This window comes from Ambystoma mexicanum, chromosome 4q, assembly GCF_040938575.1.
Source record: "Ambystoma mexicanum isolate Mex_15411 chromosome 4q, UKY_AmexF1_1, whole genome shotgun sequence".
NCBI classification, from domain to species: domain Eukaryota; kingdom Metazoa; phylum Chordata; class Amphibia; order Caudata; family Ambystomatidae; genus Ambystoma; species Ambystoma mexicanum.
In genome coordinates, this window is record NC_090928.1 from 802,968,527 (window position 1) to 802,981,305 (window position 12,779).

The window sequence follows — 12,779 nt, forward strand, 5'->3', positions numbered from 1 at the left end:
ACCCATTGAACCTGGCCCTATCATTGCGCACAACCACCTTTGACTCCCCTGATACCAGACCCATGAGAGGGACTCACATTCCTGTATTTCTTGTATATTTGTATATTGGTATTGTATATATCTTAATAACTCACATAATGCATATTCTGTATGTATCCTTTGTATGTACACAACCTTAAGCCTAAGTATTCTTGTAACTGCTGTGCCCGGCTACCCCTGGATTTTGGAGCGCATTATCAAATAATAAACTAAACTAAACTAAACTAAACAACAGAAATGCAATCATCCACACTGGCACACAAATACTATTGATGGGAGAACCAACATGTCATGCAGAAGGTGATGCACATCCAAACTCTCAAAGATAGTATGAATAACATCCATCTAGTCTTAGCCCTCTCATACCAAATGCCAACACAAGGCAGCCACGAGATTGCACCACTGCACACGCATGTGTCCATGTCCCACATCCTGAATCTAATCCAATACACACATGCCTGCTTCACACACCAAGATTCAACCTCCCCACTCACTCCAGCTGATCACTGCAACACACACTTCTCTATCAGGAACTCACACACCCACACCAGACTCACTTTACCAATGTGCAATTTTGCCTCTCTGGATACACAATACCTAAATGCACTGAACAACCCCTTTACCTTTGCACAATCAAACATACGCGCACCACCTGTAGCCACTCTTTAATACAAGCAAAAGTTGAAAAACAGCCACAACCATGTTTAATCCATCACCTCCAGCTCCCTCTAACCCCACGCCAAGTGCATCCTCACCAATCACCATCCCACCCATTTGCCCTTACTACAGACAATACATTCCCACACCTTCCCAAGTTCCACTGCCTAGTTGAGGGGAAACACATTCTACAATAGAAATCATGCTGCACTTGCCTTGAAATCTGTTTGCATAGCCAATATCGCAGGCAAAATCCACTATGACATTTCAGGCCTCTGTGTATACAAACCCATGAATACTTGGCTCTGCCATCATTCAAAAGGCATGGTTGAGATGCGCTACACAGTACACAGACCCAGGGTGACACAAACTTTCACATATGCAAGAGGTACATTTGACTGAATATAATCCAATAAGAGAACTCTGGGTAAGATTATTTTATACACCTTCACAGAGTGTGGTCAGAATCCGCCCAAAAATGAGAGTGTGTATAAGAAAAAAAGGTCTCAGGGAATGCAATAAACTTCATTAAACAGGAAGGGGGCAAGTAAAAGAGGGCACTGTGACAATGTACAAAACGTAAGAACATACCTTGCAGTCACAGTCTCCACAACTGTTAAATACATAGGAAATACTGATTATGTAAACAATGGCACTGTTTCCATAGCCAGCACAATCGATGGTTTAGAAACCCACATATTTCCATTCCATATCCATGCCTTATACTGTAGCAGTTTTGTCGAATCTTGGAAACGTGACCATTCTCCCCAAGGGGCAGCCAGCCGTGTGGAGGCTAAGGAGGTGAGCACACTCTGCAATACCCTCCCTAGGGGTGTGTGCAAGTGGAAAATCACTCAGAGTCACTCCCCCTTTGGGGATGAGGACTCCCGGGAGAGGAGGAGGACCGCTGTGAAATATGTAATCTCTGTGTACATAGGGACCACAGCAGTTGTAGAGCTGAGGAAGCCTTTTTACTTGTCTAGGACTCTTTCTAAACCTTCCTCAGACGTTATATGGAATAATTAAAAAACTTTATTTAAAGGGACCAAGACTCCTATAACAATACAGAAGTTCTTACTTGGAGGAAGAGATTCCCTGACGTGAGACGGAATGGCCGGGAAGGAGCCGAAAGAGCAGATGCTGCAGCTGGAGTGTTGAAGGCAGGATGTCTGGAGGCGAGACGATGCAGAGGATGTGGTGGGCTCATAGCACACAGATCATCACTGAGTGCAGGAATGCAAGTGGGATGAAAGCTCCATCAGCCTGGTGCTGAGAAGTCTAGAAAGAAAGAGAGCCATGAGGTCTGATGAGGCCAGGTGAAGGCCATTGCCACGAGAAGCTATGGAGAGGCACAGGGAGATGACTGACATAACCAATCCTCCCTGGTAGAAGCACTGCAAAAAACCAGGTATGAGGGATGTGCAGGAAGAAGGGAGGTGGGCAGTTGAATGCTGTGAGTGGGGAAAACAAATCCCAAATCTGTTACGGGCTAAATATCTCAAGGACAATCTAAAACAGGACCAAGAAAACACTAAATAAAGAAAGACAAGAGAGGAATTTTAAAAAATCCTGAGTGGAAAAAGGGATGAAAATCCTGGTTGGAAGCTGTAAGTGGAGTCCATGGGCTAGAGCGTGCATAAGTAGCCTACAGCAAATCTGAGGGGTCCTGAAAGACATAAATGTTAGTAATACTGAGAGTTAAGGGAACCATATTGGTAAAGCCCAAGAAGATAAAGGGATGCAGACTCTGGTTGTAAGCGAAGCCTACCGACTAGAATGCCCACTAGTAGCCTACAGGAGAGCTGAGGGGTCCTGTGAGAGATTAACTTAGATAATATTAAAAATCAAGAGAACGCTAAATTAAGAAGTGTAAGATCCAAGCTACCCAGGATAGGAGAGAGCCAAGGGAGCAAGGTGGACCACAGAAAATGGCAATCTTGGGGAAGATAAGTCAAATAATCCACTGGATGAAGGTTATGAAAGCATTTGCTGAATTGATGAACGAGGATTGATTAGTTTTGTGCTTTTTCTGAAAAGAACATTTATTTGGCTTTTTTTTCCAAATCCTTGCTAGGACTCGTGTGCTGAGAGGAACATCTTTGGAGCAAGACATTATGTTTTTTTCTAAAAGGAACATTTATTTGGCTGTTTTTAAAACCCCCTAGCAGGAATTGTATTCTGGGACAAACATTTTCAAGTAAAGAGCATCTGAACAAGAGGGTGTAAAGATTGGAGGGGTATCTGTACTTGTGCCATCTATATGGCAGAGTAGAGGCACAGAGCACCCCAGTCAAGGTTCTCTATATGGTAGCTTGGAGGAGCAACCAAGGCGTAAGCTCTCAGGGGGTGACACGGGCTGGTTCTTAAGTACAGTGTAGTCCTGAAGCCCCCTCAAAGGAATGTCCACACACTATGGGCCTCATTATGACCCAGGCGGTAAGGGGTTTACGGCAGCGTAAACAGCGCCGACCCATACCGCCTGAGTACGAGGTCCCTTAGCGCCATGGCGGATTTAACACCTGCTTTTAGCAGGTGTTAAAATCCATGGCGCTAAGGGACCATGGAGTTAATTACGCCACCGTAATTTACGGTGGCGTAATTAACTCCTTCCCCACTCCCATTATGCCCTATGGGGCAAAAATGGGAATGGGGAAGGGTAAATGGGGATTGGGGACTTACCGCCCCGCCAAGGTCGGAATGGGGCGGTAAGTCCGCCAACCACCATGGCGTAAACGTAGTTTACGCCATGGTGGTAAAGTCATGGCCCAGGCGGTAACTTACCGCCTGGGTCGTAATGAGGCCCTATGTTATGTGATAACACAGTTCTTTATATATAAATAAGGTTCATGGTATATACATAAATAATACAACACTTTGTACTCTGATAATTCTAATATGGCAAATATATACAATGTTTGTGTGTTACTACACTTAGCTTTAGGTTCCTTTAAAATGCATCAACTGCTGCCAGTTATAAGATAGCATACAAATCATGCAGCAAGGTGTAACAGCATAGATCATAGGAAGGAAGGCAGGTTAGGTTAAGCAATGGCAGAATACTTCGTTGGCTACTACGGCACAATTCTGAGTGAGGATTTCCCTCCTGGGCAACCTGTAATAAATGATTAACAAGCCCAGTCCATTCATGTTTAATCAGTCTTGTTTCCTGGTCAAAATGTTCAACGACCATATTGTACCTGTGATAGAAGAGTTTCCTTGATGGTTCATTGACAGATCCCTCGAGAGAAGACTCCCTTCAAAGCAGGAGCCACAGGGCATCGAGACCCTCGACGAAAAGTGAAACACTGGAGTTGATGTGCAGCTTCAACCTTCGCAGTGCTCTTCGATGATTGATTTTGGAAGTCCTGGGAAGATTAGGCATGCAGTGCACCTCCCTGCAAAGTGTTCGGTGCCACAAAGAAGACTCAGTCATAGATGCAAGCTCAGCATCGGGCATCAGGTGTCGGGAGTCACTTCGGTGGTCCTCTGGCGTGGCAGTGGTGCAGCAGCAGCACGTACCTCAGGATGGCATCATTAATCGAGACTCGACCATGGCTGGTCCTCAGATCTTCACTCCGTCAGTCTCCTCGGGATGTCTTTGTCAGCTTCTGGTGGCAGGAAAGCCACTGGCAGACTTTCCTCAGCAGTTGGTGACCTTGACTTTCTCTGGTGAGATAACGTGGTTGATGGTGACGGCAAGGGAGTCCCTTGTTCAAATGTTCTTAGGCAAGGTGGAGCGTTGTGGCTCTGGTCATCAAGCAGCAGAGTGTCAAGCTTTCCCTGCTTCTGGGTGACACGCTTCGACTGGCTTCCAGTGGTTATGGAAATCCTCAGAGTCCCGGTCGACGGCAATGGGCAATGGACGTCGATGGCCTCAATGTCCTGGTGCTTTACTTCAAGATTCTCAGTGCACCCCTAATCCAGTCGAAAGCCTTTCCAGGACTGGCTTCCAGGGTACCTTGATGAAGATCAACTTTTGCTCGTTGGTCTATCATTGCTGGAGAGAGGTATCCTAGCCATGTCCTCTCTCGGATCAGTCCTCGACAGACTTCACAGCTTTTAGATTTCATCAAAGGAAATGCAGCAGTAATTCTTCTTCTTCCAGCTGGGCTTCAAGGATGAGCTTCAAATTTCAACTTCAGCTTCTGAACCAATTGGTAAGTGAGAGGCCCCAGATAAACACATCTGCCCCTTATCCACTCTGGCTGAGCCAGACTAGGTCAGCCAATCACACAGAAGGGCATTCATGCAGGCAGGCAGCCAATAAGGATCACATGCATTCAGGCTATTCACTTCCACCCAGACACCCATAACGAGGAATTTGGATTGGGCCAAGCACCCAGCCTTTCAGCACACCACACTGCATTCATGTCAGTTTCAGGCAGCACTGTCTCATTCATTGTGTCACACACACAGAAACCAGACACCCATAACATTGAATGCATATTGGTCACACACTCTATTCACACAGGCCCCACCCCAAGGGTGTACCCACAATATACAGTCACTGGGAAGGCTCCAGCCAGTCTGGCCTGGACTTCCCCACAATACCATATATGGTTCTTCCACCCAAAAGCCAGTCAGGTCAAGGGACAGAGTCAGGGCTTCCCAGAACATTGGGACACACAGTAACAGGCAATAGACACCAAGAGGTCACATGGGACATCTTGCCTTCTATCACAAATCCACTTTTTCCTATGGCAGGGCCTTGGTATCCCAACATGGAGGATACTCAGAGCATGTGTCAAATTCAGCATGGAGCTGTTACCAGCCCATACAGTGCTCTGTTGGAAACAAAGAGGTTCCCAAAAACATATACTGGAGGTACAGGGTTGTACCCCCACCCATGGGTGCCATAAAGGTATCCCAAGGGTCTCCGTTCACCACAACCAAAACGAGCAGGTGCTTCACTGCGAGGAGTCCCAACTGAACTCTTGTGCAGAAAACAAGACAGAACACACATGAAGAAGGGAGTAGAAGACAAGGCCATGGAGGCCCGGTCCCTCCAATTCATTTCCTGCATAACAGGGTGGTTAGCTAGGAAGTATTGACAGAGCCTAGGGTGAATACATGTTTCTTTATTTTTGTTTCTTTTGACTTAGTGGTAGGGCCAGGTAGCTGAACAGATTAGAGTGGAGACTTTTTTTGTTGTGATTCAGACTTTTGATGAGCACCTTCCGTTTAAGTTTCCTAGGAAAGAAATCCCCTCTTAGCAATAGGGAAAGTGAGGTGTCTTCTTTCATTTAAATAAACTTGAAGTTACAAAATGTCCTCTGGTGTGAGTCTTACTTTGGGCTTTGCCACACTACACAGGTTGAACAGTTATCATGACTTCCCACAAATCATTGCACAGTAATTTGAATAATTTTGGCAACACCCTAATTTACATAATGTGTCTTAATCATACGCTCTTCAGTGCTGACACTGGTGAGATGTGGATTCATCTCACCTTTCCATATACAAGAATATCATGAGATACATTTGTATACATGATTATGTCAGACAAGTATATAATGGATAATCTGATAGATGTACATATTAAACAATGTGTCAGACAAATATGTGAACATATCTATGTATTTAGTCATCAAATTGTCAATATAAAATACAAATGTCTATCATCACCAATCACTTCGCATATGCCTCTCTGACTTGTCCAGCCCTCCATCCCCTCCTCCCTTATGTACTAAAGTGGATTTATAGAAAATGTTCCTCTCCAGATTGAAACACAGTTAGGTGCAACTGTACTTGACAGTCATGAGGCAAAGTAAAACATTGTGGATATATATGGGTTTGTCATCAAAACCTAATTATTTGTTTACACACACTTCTTTGGCATGCAGATATGGTCATCAACAAGCCCAGAGATCCAAATATTTCAACAGGGTACTTTCCAGAAGTAACCTAGAAAACCATGATTTGCCTGATCAATTGTAGGGCACCACAACATGCAACCAGGGTAGCAGTTATGACACAGAGAAGGCCTTTGAGCTGACCCAAGAGGGGGAAATGTTGGCGGCTACATCCACATGTTCATCATTGGCATATGGCTCACGCCTGATAGCACAAAACACCATCCCCAAGTGCTGATGGAGGACAGCTGCCTCCAGTTCCTGTAGATGTTCATCCACAAGAATATGCATATGATGTTGCCATTAATGGGAAGGCTACTCAGATCACACAAATGTCTCCCCACCCCATGTTAATTGCTCCCAGAACCAAACTATTCACAGAAGGAAGCAAACTTTCACACCACCAAATCACACAACAGCAGATATGTCAGCCACTGCAGCACAAGACTGGGTCATTGTGTTTCTGCTTCAACAATGGGAGATTCTGACTTCCCTTCAAGCAAGCTAGAAGAGGCAACGTGCCCTTGGATGTGACGTGAAATGCTTAATAATGTAATGAAAAATGTTGGTTACTATGTATGGGAGTTTTCTTTATGACATTTTAACTCAGGTACTTTGTGTCCTGATGTATCTGGTACGTCCTCAACACCACCAGATAAAACATGTGCCCAAGGCAGAAGCAGCAGGACCATAACATTGCAAACATTCCCAGCCTTTGAAGCACAATGAACCAAGGGAGGAGAAACCATGTGTGTGCCAGTTCAGAGGCCACATAAATTGTATTGTGGTCAACCAAGAAGTCAAATGACATGGATTCATCGTACACATTCACAATCGCCCCCAGATGAAAATACTACTCCCCACCCCAAAGCCCACCTTCTGCATTGACTTTTATTCAGTCTGAACATGCTCCCTTCGTCCACTTGGAAATGCCAAAGGTCCAACGTTTTGCATCTCACTTGGACCATAACTTGTGAAATTCCAGTAGATGCCCTTTGACATCAATACTGGTATTGCTTTGTCAATATCAGCTTTTTGTGTGCATGCCCATGTAGAAGTTGACAGCATTTAACTTTAGGTCCATGGATGTACAGATTTATACGTTTTGGCCGTGGCACAATTGTTTGCAGCTGAATTGACCACAAAACCAATTTTGCTGCAGCCAAAACCTCCGAATTAAAAGCCCCCCCACACACACCCCACACACCTCCTACTTACCTTTTTGCCATCCGTGCAATTTGTGACCCTGCATCGTAAGATCGGTTCCTCCTAAGCGGCTGGGATCCAACACTGTAGAGTCCGCTTTTCTTTTCTTTTCTTTTTCTTGTCCCCCACCTCCAGACCTCCAGAAGCGAGGACACCCCTGCTACCCCCAATGGCAATCACTACCAAACATGGGGGGTGGGGGATATTCCCGTGACCCTTAATCCCCATGTTTGGTAGGCATCCCCAAACGGGTCGTGTCTAAATGACCAAATGGTACTGGTCGAATTCCGACAGTTGTACCATACGGTCAATTAGAAATGACCAATTTGGGTAATAGCGGAAGTACGTAAGTGAAATAACCAAAGTAGGACTCTTCTCTCAAGTACTGCCCAGGACACCAGGTAAATTAGCATCTGTTTTAGAGTCCAGTTGGTCACTGAGTCCAAGTGTGATGCAGGAAGAAACACTAGCCCATCCACACAGCTCGGCTCACTCTTTCTCTCCAACTATCTCCTTAGGATCCAGACACTCAAAGGACAACATTCCACACCAACAATCCACTAACTCAAGATTCCGAAGGCACTAGCACATTACTACACTTCTCCACCCATTAGTTACCAAAAGGAAAGACATGCTGAACAAAACCTGCGGACCTGCAGCTAACGCTGCTGCAGACCATAAAACAGAACAAGATCCTGGACAACTACACGGTGCACATTAACACAGAATGCATCCAGAACTAACCAGATCAAATTTGGCACCTACATAAGACATGTTGCAAGGCAACAGCAAGATCTACAGAATCTACGGATGCTCCCTGACAAGCTACAACCACCCCAAAGACAACTTGCAACCGTAACCACTAATCCGAACTGGCAGAATATAAAACCAGAACAAGTTATGGCAGAGATGAGTAATGTACACCAACACCCAACTTAACCCACCTCCTATGATGGATAAACAAGCAGATAACAAATCACCAATTGCGAGGAAAATGTTGCACGCCTCCACAGAACACAACACTGTTGCAAATAATGCAAATGTAGACATCCAATAGCGAATGCCGGACATAGGAGTTAAACTTGTCTAACAGTGGAAATGCAGCAACATAACATGTTGCCCTAAACCACGGACAACTCCTAAAATCAAACACAACCACCCTGACCGTAACCAGTAGTCAAAACTGAGGCTGTAACCAACAGCTAGCACTACCTGCTGTAACCAACAGTGTAACACCACACTCATAACCACCCAGACTGTAACCAAAAGTCAACACTAACTGTAACTAACATCTTAACACTGTAGACATGACCTCACTGACTGTAACCAAGAGTCAACACTAGAACCTGACTGCAACCAACAGTCTATACTCACCACACAATCCTGTTGTACCCAACAGCCAATACTAGCTGTAATCAACAGCTTAAACTTGAACACAAAACACATGACCCCTCGAACTGTAATCAACAGTCGATACTTGCAGTGAGCAAAAGCTTACCTCACACCACACACGACCCCTCTGACTGTAACCAACAATCAACACTGGCTGTAACCCAGAGCCCATAGCACCTCACACACCCACCCTGACTGTGCTCAACAGTCATCTCCAACACCACCCTACATGCCACTAACACACAAACAAATAGAGACCATATGAACACAACAGCACAAATGTATAGAACATTTTGAACTCGCAATAAATGAGCATCCAGCAAGGAAATGTCCACAATAACAGGATGACAACATAACCTGCACCCACATGTCCAATGTTTGCCCCCGAGAAGGAAAACCATGTTACTGTCCCACGAATTCAGGTAGTTTACCCGCATAAAAAAAAAAACAAACACGGAGTGTCCAAGAAAATGAAAACCCCACACCCACAAGTCCAAGTTCCCCCTAGAAAGAAACACAGAAGTTAAGAACATGGCAAGTAAAAACATAGCAAGTATAACAATCATGTGTTAAAAGGAACATGTCAACACTGTGATAAACAATGGTAGAGCCCCCAGGGGCCACAACAGAAACACTCACGCAACACTTACCCGCCCCAAACTACATCACCCATGCCCAACCCCACCAACAATACTAACCCAGAGGCCACAACACCAAACGCCACAACACAAAATTGTACTGGCCTCCCCAGACATCTAAACTACATCAGTCCTCAGATAAACTGAGTGCTTTTAGCTGAATATGAAACCCCCAGCGATCTCGGTCCAGCTCTCTTAACTTCTCTACGAAGCCACAGCATCTTTCACAAAACTCCACACTCCATAGCTCATCTACCGTACAGATGGGAAGTTTCCCCATGTCCATGGTCCCACCGGAGACACACAACTCGTTGCCAGAGAAATAACTGAAGTAGGACTCTTCTCTCAAGTACTGCCCATGACACCAGGTATGTTAACATCTGCTTTATTGCCCAGTTGTACACTTAGTCCAAGTGTAATGCAGGAAGAAGCACTGGCCCATCCACACAGCACCTCTCTCTCTCTCTCTCTCTCTCTCTTCTCTCTCTCTCCCTCTCTCTCCTCTCTCTCTCTCTCTCTCTCTCTCTCTCTCTCTCTCTCTCTCTCTCTCTCTCTCTCTCTCTCTCTCTCTCTCTCTCTCTCTCTCTCTCTCTCTCTCTCTCTCTCTCTCTCTCTCTCTCTCTCTCTCTCTCTCTCTCTCTCTCTCTCTCTCTCTCTCTCTCTCTCTCTCTCTCTCTCTCTCTCTCTCTCTCTCTCTCTCCCCTTTAAATCCAAACATTCAAAGGGCAACATCCCACCAACGCACATTACTACAATAAGCCCAAGACAGAGCAGAACAATACCAATTACTGTGGCAACTGATGCCATGTTTAGACGTATCGCAAAACAATGTTGATTGGAAAGCACACATAAGCCCACTTGGTCATATAGGATTCAATGTGACCCATTTCAGAGCAGGTGAAATGAAGTCTGCCTTTGATTTTTGACATTGTTCCTTCATGAAGGTACAGCTGCTGACACAGCAATGGCCAGGGTCTCAACGGTACTTTTTATTTATTTTTAGTCAATTGACTTTTCCCACTAAATCGTGATTACAGACAGTGCTCCAGATAACATTTGGAAAGGGAAGTATTGAACTCCCGATTTTTTTTTTAAAAGTTGGGTGTACAACACTGTAAATGTAAATGTCTTTGCACCTTGTTATTCATGGACATTTAAAGATACATGTTTACTTCTGATTAGGCAGTAATAATAGTAGTGTTTTTTTTTTGTGGCACTACGTCCACTAGCGGTCCAACCATATCCATGGAGCCATGTGGGTGAAAGGAGTGGCACACGGCTTTACGTGTCTCTTTCCTATTATTTGTTGGGAGTATTTTTGCTCCCTATTTTTACTCCCTGAGTATTCACCTATTTTTAGAGAGTAAAGGTGACGGATACACTCCTTATCTGTAGAGCTGATTACATCTATACATGTTTCGAGTGAAACTCTTTTTCAGTGCATATCATTTCCTCTAAATGTTTCTCTTTAACTTCAAAACTCCAGTATTAATAGTATATATAGTCCTGGCTTTAAAGGTCTCAAGCCCATGAGTGAACTATGCCAAACTTATTTCAGCTGCCTCAGAAGCCAAGAATACCCTCCAGCCTCCCCCTCCATAGCTACTCGGAACATACAGCAAGCAAACAGATCACTGCATCCCACATGAGATAACCAAGAATAAGAGGCCATATTATTATCAGAGGGTTTAGGGAATGGTGAACCACCATCACTTAAGCATCACTTATATTTCTTATTTTTCTTTTGTTTTCTTTGTTTTTCTTTTTCTTTTGGAACGCTTCACGAATTTGCATGTCATCCTTGCCGGGGCCATGCTAATCTTCTCTGTATCATTCAATTTTTAGTATATGTGCTGCCGAAGCGAACGCAGCATCACTTATATTTCGATCCATATATCACTGCAATTCACCATTTTTTGCCAGGGCTGTTTTACGGTAACAGACAGTCACACACGGTCAAGTTAACCTAGTCTATTCTGATGGCACACTCCAAAGCAAATGCTCCTGTTGATGGCAGCGGCTGACGTAGCACAATGTACTCTAAACGTATTTACACAACCATGGGAGCCTTTCTTTAATGATTATAATGTACCCAATGATGGGCATGTAATGGACACTGTCTTAATTGCATTGGTTCTTTGATATGCCTGGAAGCATGTATAACTTCAACTGAGGTTGTGGCACATTCTACTGTTTCTTTGATTGATTGGAATCTTCCCACAAAGGCATATCCTTTAACAGTCTCGGTGGAACGCGCTCCTATAGAGGGGCATTCACGCCTTTTATGTTCACCACCAATCCCCTCTAAAAACATGAACTTACCATCTGCCTTTTGTCTCCAGGATCAGGTGGGTCTGTCACAGCTATAGGCCAGTTTTAAGGAGTGTTCAGCCTTAAAAATAGAAAGGGCAGAAAAAGAGCATACAACCTTTTTTTCTGAAATTAACTCCCTGGTTATTTTAGATGATTTGACATGGCTTTTTCCAGCCAAACTTAATACGGAAGCTGTGTCCAAACAGGAAGTCACTCCCTCAGTTCCTTCCAGTAAAACACACCTTGTGGTAAATAGGAATTCTGTATTGGTTCAATTGCACCAGCCTTCTAAGTCCTATCTGTCACCACTAATGAAGGGAAATCACATTCCCCTGGAGACAATATTGAACAGTAATCATTCCTCTGTTTTGCTTTTCCTCCCACAGGAATCGATTCCTCTGGTTTGTGTCATAGTTCAAAGAAGGAATGTTATCAACTAATGCTATAGCATCTACAATGGGCCTCATACCAAGTCTGGCGCAATCTCTGTGCAATTTCCGTTTAGCGGAATTAGCGTTACCACAAGGTTGTGCTGCGGAATTTGCGCCAAATCACAATCTGGCATGAATGCTCGCCCCACTCCGGAGGTGACACTAATACCGCCCAGTGGAAACTGTAAAATATCAAGGCACACCACCAAAGAATTGGCACTAATAGTGCTACTGCCGGTGTCCCTGGTGCT

General features: G+C 44.5%; 1 non-coding gene across 1 annotated transcript; it reads right to left on the minus strand.

Annotated features, from left to right (window-relative positions):
• Positions 1 to 11,548: 11,548 nt before the first annotated feature.
• Positions 11,549 to 11,651, minus strand: LOC138468645 (U6 spliceosomal RNA). Its single transcript, XR_011268392.1, has one exon. It is a non-coding gene; the product is annotated as a U6 spliceosomal RNA (small nuclear RNA).
• Positions 11,652 to 12,779: the final 1,128 nt, after the last annotated feature.